We start from the raw sequence: 7,248 nt of genomic DNA on the forward strand, positions 1-7,248 counted from the left end.
TTAAAGAAAACAGGAAAGGGATAGCATGGATGTCCATGTTTGTCCCTTTGGCACTCACTGTAGCGCCAGGCCCAAAACTTAGTGTCAGTTGATATGTTAAACCCAATTGGAGCTTTCAGTCATCCTCATAAGGCCAGACAGAGGGAGGTTGAGAGGAACTTTCTTAGCTTCCATTTTAGTAATTTAGCAGATGCTCTTATCCAGAGCAACTTACAGTAGTGAGTGCATACGCTTTCATACTGGTCCCCCGTGGGAATCAAACCCACAACCCTGGCATTGCAAGCACCATGCTCTACCAACTGAGCTACACGGGACAACAGTCTGGTGACAGAAACTGAAGAATCTCCATTATGTTGAGAAAGAAAACAACTTTCTCTGCAGTGCATTAGCAGTTCAAGTAATCCTTGCCTTACCTCCACCAGAGTTCTGTTATTGTGATAAATACATCTAGATTAGTCACTGTATTGTCTATTCACAAAAGATGAGGCAAGGTTATGTTAGGTTTCTTGAAGCCTTGCAGAGCAATTTTGTCATCTAAGTAAACAAAACTCCTCAACAGCTCTCAATCTGTGTTTATGATAAGTGGATAGATCTATATTCACACTTGGCTTAACAAGATCAGGGAATGAGTTTAGTGGATGCTCAGTTGGCTGTGAAGAAATCTTTGATATCCCGACTTTGATTTTAACAACATGCGGAAACAACAGCATAATGTATTTGATTGGCCGCTTTAGGAATTTTCAGATAAGAAAATACTACTTTGCTACATTATGGTGAGTTGTTTGGGTGATCGATAGTGTGCACCAAATTAATTCAAATAAATCTAGGAGGCGTGAGAGGTGGTGTGGGGGTGGGGTAATCCTAAAAACAGTTAGGCGGCCACCCTATCGAGTTCCTCCCCCATAGCTCTCAAAGGAGCCTGGGTCCATAAAACCACTGGGCCTGCCCCTCATCTCAGTGTCCATCAACTTATTGATCCAGAGACCTCATCAAGCAGTGTATCTGAATCCAACAGGGTGGCAAGGATTGACTTTGCAAATCCCTACCCCATTCTAACTTTCCTTTTGATCTGAGCCCAGGCCTCGTCTGTTCTCTGTTCTACATCTTGTTCACTGTCTTCGGGGGAGTAGCTCTTGGCTTGGGGCGTTGTTCTCTATGTAGGTAAAGACAGGTGGACATGTTCAACCGTACCATCAAGTATATGCCTTACATTATCGCTTATGCTAGCTACATTTCAGTGGTAGGGGTTATATGCTATTTCAGTGGTAGGGGGTATATGGCTGTGATATTGCATGAAATATTCCATGTAAATTTAAGACTGATTGATCACATCATATGTATATTGCACATGGCCTGACAACACTAGCTAGAATTTAGCAATATCCTAGTCAAATGGACAAGCACAGTTAATCACTGGGATATTTTATCCATGCACTTTTGCACCGTTGCATCATAGATGCCAAAGAACAAAAGGACCAAATAATAAAACATCACAATCATCAGAATAATTATGGTAATTGCAATAGTTGTGTTGTCGGCGTGAATTCTGGTATTACCGAAAGTAGCATAATGCCATTTAGAACACTCTGATAGCAACCCCATGATGACAAGGACAGATAACGAAGACAGCCAGGGCCTGTCTGCTACAAGCAGAGCACAAACCCAAATGAAAGGGAAACTGCTCTGTGAAGATGATTTAAAAGATGATCTCTGTTCTCTTTCCTCTCCCACAGGAGGAAAATCAAAGTCAATAAGGCGGCACAGTGTCAGGATGCACATCGGAACGGGAGCCCATTGGGGTGCAATCAAAGAGTGGTAGCACATGGGAACTGTTTATCTGCATGCAAAGACTGGTACTGTAGCACACATGAAACTGTTTATCTGCATTAATAGAATTCCGTGTCAAATAAAGTGTAGAGAATGCCTGGAATTGGTTCCTTCATGAACCTTTAAGCTTAATCTGTACATTCCACTGTTTACAGGCTAGACACATTACATGCCATCTCCTCTTCGACATCATGTCTCAGATTTCAGGCTTATTTTTCTTTATTTCTGAAGTTTTTACCCATGAAGTATTTGTATTACAATTGATATGTATGTTGGCAAAATGCTTTTAATTCCAGCAATTTTTCCTATCAAAGTCCTCCAACATAAAGAAAGCTTTGAAAAGAAAGGACGTTTAAAAAGCTTGCAAAGCCCTGACATAACTATTTGAACTGAGGATAGAAAATAAAACAGCCAACATTGTGACGTTCTAGGATCCAGCGTGTGAGGGGGTGCTAGTAAAAAGCCAAAGCTTTTCTCAAGGTCAGCGGTCTTAAAAGGAGAGAACTGGGCCGCTCAAAGGGCAGTTTAGCCCATGGCTGGACACACTCGCTAAAGTGTGTCAACTTCTGCAGCATCAAAGTCAGCAAAGAGGAATTGAGCGTTATTCTTCACTTAATATCCGACGGCTAGATGTGAGATTTAACCTAAACTGGGGGATAATCTCAGACTTCGGTTAGACCTAGATTCGATCCGGATCGCGGAAGATCCTCACTATAGCGCAATAAAAAAAACGTAAAGGCAATGTTCGCGCGTTCGCGGAGACTGCATTTACATTTACCGTAAACACTGCATATGTCAGCTCAATCGGAAATTACCTTAACATTTCAGTCGCACTATAACAAGGATCATTCGTGGTTCGGATTTAATCTAGCCTTTTAGTCTTTGAGACTAAATGAGTCTTGCAGAGAATCTAGAATCGAAGCAATGTTTTTCCTCATGCAACATGCGGGCATTCAACATAACTGTTCAAAATGGTGGTCACCACCATGCTCATAACCCTCCCCTTGTAAACGATTCATCCTGAGTTGAAGCTCTTCTTCAGTCAGACTCTGCTAGCACTACAAAGGAAAGGTAGTGCTACACTGGTGCTGCTATATGCCTCTCCAGCATGGAGCACTGCACCGCCATGACGGCTCATGAGCTTGGTTCATTGACCTCATGGGGTCAATTAGGTTTGCCGCGAGGAGACTGCCTCGGGTCTGCAAGAGCGCAAGTCGGCATGGTGATCGATAGCATGGATGCTTATCAGCCGCAGAGTGTGTTTCAGACACTTAATTGCAATTGATCTCCTTTGCTGTACCATTAATTGTAAATCCTCTCCCAATCACCGCGTCCGCACTGCACAGATTGTACTCTAAAACTAAAACTTAATTCATCAGTGAGTTCCGCATTGGTTTCCGATAAGACGGCAGTAGACAGTGCTGGACACCACAAGACCTTAATGACAGAGTTTTAGCCAGGGGTGTTTAGATACTCTCTGCTATTTGAAAGAACAGTTGAAAGGTCAAGGTTGCAAGCCAAAGTGGAGCTCCTTAGTCATGGTGGTCAATAGGCTTAGGGCTGTCAAGATCTGCACGCTAAGCAGAGGAGAACACATTTCAACATTGATTTAATATGAAAATTAAGAATCAATAATTTGATTCCACTGTTGCATTATCATTTAGAGTGCATAATGGGTCTAGGCACATTATATATAAATATATATATAATAATGATGTAGACAAAGAGAAAAAGTATATGCATATACAGTACACACATACACAAAACACACATTTACAAAAGTAAATAGTAGCAGATACAATCTGAACAAAGCAACTTGAACGGCGGGCATATAATTATACACATCTTCATATATATAACATGTGTGCATGAATCCTACACATATAACGGAAGAAATGTATGACCCTGTATTTATTTTCAAGAGGACAAGATTTCTATTGAGGCACAGTGTTCACAGTATAAAGGTGAATGGTGCATAATGTTGATAAAGAGACAGGGCACTTCATTTTCGATTAGCCACCCCCGCCCTTGCTCACTCGCTCTAATATATTTAATGCAATGTCAATTTAACTACGTACCGAGCAACCTCCTTTGAAAAAAACTCTGCTTTCCTAAGCCTTTTTTCTTCCTCTGTTTTGTGTGTGTGCTTTTCCCTGGGAAATAGAAAAACCTGCCCTGAGTTATACAAGCATATACCTAATCACATTACAGTGGCAGTGGAATGTGCAACAATAAGGCCCTGAGCCATAAAGTAGTTCCCTTCCTTTAGAAACAGAGCATACATATCTAAACAGAGTTTTAGCAGCCCAGTGAGCCTCACCCAAAGGATCAACTCCACTAGGAATCCCTTGAAACAAATTGGATATTAAATAAGCTAGGCAGGGGATAAAAATGTCAGCGGTAATAATGCTCTTCATTTTGACCGTGATCTTATTTATTAGAAGAGGAGGTTGATGGAGCCAGAGCAGTCCCACCGAGTTGACGCAAGGGTTTCTCCCAGGAAGAAGGAGAGCGGGAGAGAGACTGGAGCTGTGAGATTGATCCGTCAGCAGATCCGTGGGAATGCCGACTTTGTCACCCTGCCCCGTTGAGGACAAACTCTAGTGCAATATAGTGTAACTGCAACGCAGGCGCTTTCCATAGGACGGGCACACTCACACACTCCTACAGTACACTTACACATGCCTGAGGACTTGAGGAGAGAGGTTAGTCTGTACACAGGCCAGAAGGCAAGATGTTCCTGTGACCTGGGGTAAATAGAGGTCACATACACTGGAGCCTCAGGAGGCTTACCCTTCGTATACACTAGCACGCGGGGCCGTGTGGTGAAACACCGCTTCCCATTCATTTTCAATGGAAGGAATGTGGTGAGAAGCAGAGAGGGCTAGGAACCTCTGGGTGGTGCGAAGGTGGCATGGGAGGTGGTGAAAAAGTTAAACATTTCCCAACTTTATGCAAATCACCAGCGACGACCGCTGGGCGATAACTAATCATATTGAGTGGTTCCCATGATGAATTTGACGCTATTTTACCCAAGGCTGGAGACTTTCTTCAGCAAAGATGGCTTACAAGAATACTGCAAATAGAAGTAATTATAACGTCATAACGAACCAGGCAAAAAAAATTACAGTTGAGAGAAATATGTTTAGTTAACGTAGAGACAAACGATATTTGCCATGCAAGGCAGCTGAAGTTATGTAGCTAGCTAACTATTTTCTTGCTTATTGTGCAGTGGAGGATAAAAAAAAAAAATGTATGCCTATGGCTGTGTAGCTAGCTATGTAGCCGATCTGTGTATGGCCCTTAAAATGCTTGGTATAAATAATAGTTCCGAACCTAGCTAGGAACCTCCGCTACCATTGCCAGTTGTATCAACTTCAAAACAGTCTGAATGACATTAATGAAGCCTGTGGATTGAGTAGAATATAATATCACTTTGTGCCAAGGATGCAAGTCGTGTATACATTTAGCTATTACCAAGCTTAAGATCCCCACATTGTAGCCTGTACATAGAATATATTCACTGATCATGTACTTTACCTTGGCAAATAAAGGTGCAGTTCAGGTATGAAGGTCTGTGAGACATTCTTTTTCAGTCATATCCAATACCAGGAGTGTCAAACTCCAGTCTTTGAATGATGCTGTGTCTGCATGTATGTATTACAATTATATACTTCAACAGTGTTTACCAATCCTGATCCTGGGATATCAATGGTTACACATTGCAACTATGCAATACACTGGATACATGGTTTAACTAGTAAAACGCTGATTTGTAATTCATACACAGAAACAGAATATCAAAAACTGTACACTACACTTCCTATGCATCATGAAAAATATTAATAATACAAGTTCAATCTATACTTCAATGCACATCTGGTGTCCATTTAAAAGAGAAGGTGGAAAGAGAGGTGTGAGAGAGTGTAGAAGACAGAAAGGGAAAGAGGTAAGAACAGAGGAGCAAGGAAGACAGCATATGTGACCGACCGTCTCCATTCGGTCTTAATAAGTAGCAAAATTTGAAATTGTGTTTTTTACATTCGATAAAAGTAGAGATTCCAAGCTAGAAAATGGTATATCATACACTACAGTTGAGAAACAATGGAAAAGTAATTCCGCTTTGAAAGTTGATAAACTTCTAACCTCACTTTTGAGAAAATGGCCTAACAATGTTTTGGTACATACTGTAGAGCTCTTCTTTGTCTACACCCATTCAGCATTGTTCACACCCTCTTAAGCTTTATCCCCATCCATCTCTTTAAGGGTTGATCAGAGAGTTCTGTCTTAACAACAGCAGTCAAGCACCCAAGCTAACTGGCTAACGTTGGCCAGCTACTTCCAGACACAAATGAGAGAACAGCTCACTCTGACCATTTAACTCGCCCTAGCAGAGCTGGTTGGGCTGTTTTTATGTTACCCAGAGCGTTGGTGGCTTTAACTGTGCCGCTGGCAACAATTTACTATTTTTTGCCAACGTTTACTGACACCAGCCATACTCAACGGGTGTTGAGCGTTCGTAAATTCGTAAGTTATTCTGCGGTCTTGCACACTCAGACGAGATTGCTCTGAAATCAGAGTAGATAGCCAGAGCGAATTTACCAGCTACATCTATTAAAAGTTGTCACTGTGATATCATTAATATTCCATTGAAATGGTTACTTGCATTGTGGAGTCTTTTGTTAAGACATGTAGCTAGCTAACTAAACAATGAACTATAATCCCAACTCATGACGTTACTACCCTGCATGAATCTGCAGGTAGCTAACAAACCAGCTAGCGAACATTAGGCTATTTGACCAAGAAGGTGAGTGATGAAGTGCTGCATCAGATGACCTGTCCTCCACAATCACCCATTTGAGATGGTTTGGAATGAGTTGAACCGCTGAGTGAAGGAAAAGCAGCTAACAAGCACTCAGCATATTTAGGAACTCCTTTAAGACTGTTGGAAAAGCATGGAAAAGCACGTTTATTGAGAGAATGCCAAGAGTGTGCAAAGCTGTCATCAAGGCAAAGGGTGGCTGCTTTGAAGAATCTCAAATATAAAATATTTTACATCACCAGGTCATTGTGGATTACTGAAGTATAATATCTCTTATAACATATCGTGATAACAGCAGGATCATATCAAGAATAGCATCACAAATAAAATAAAAAAATACCACTTGAAGCTTGATGTTGAGTTGATAATTTGAATCAGCTGTGCAGTGCTAAGGCAAAAACAGAAATGAGTCCCCAGGACCAGGATTGAGAACCACTGCTCATCATTGGTATCTCTTCATCTGTAGACATGCTTTCACAGCTCTCTGTATCTTAGGACATCACAAGAAACAGACTTCATGACGCTCAAATTAGACAGCACTGAATATTATATTACTATTATCTCAGTCCTCACTTTGATTCCAACCTCACTTTTAAGAA

The 7,248-nt window shown here is 41.3% G+C and overlaps 1 non-coding gene across 1 annotated transcript; it reads right to left on the reverse strand.

Annotated features, from left to right (window-relative positions):
- Positions 1-241: 241 nt before the first annotated feature.
- On the reverse strand, positions 242-315 carry trnaa-ugc. Its single transcript has one exon. It is a non-coding gene; the product is annotated as a tRNA-Ala (tRNA).
- Positions 316-7,248: the final 6,933 nt, after the last annotated feature.

This window comes from Oncorhynchus mykiss, chromosome 15 (genome assembly GCF_013265735.2).
Source record: "Oncorhynchus mykiss isolate Arlee chromosome 15, USDA_OmykA_1.1, whole genome shotgun sequence".
NCBI lineage: Eukaryota > Metazoa > Chordata > Actinopteri > Salmoniformes > Salmonidae > Oncorhynchus > Oncorhynchus mykiss.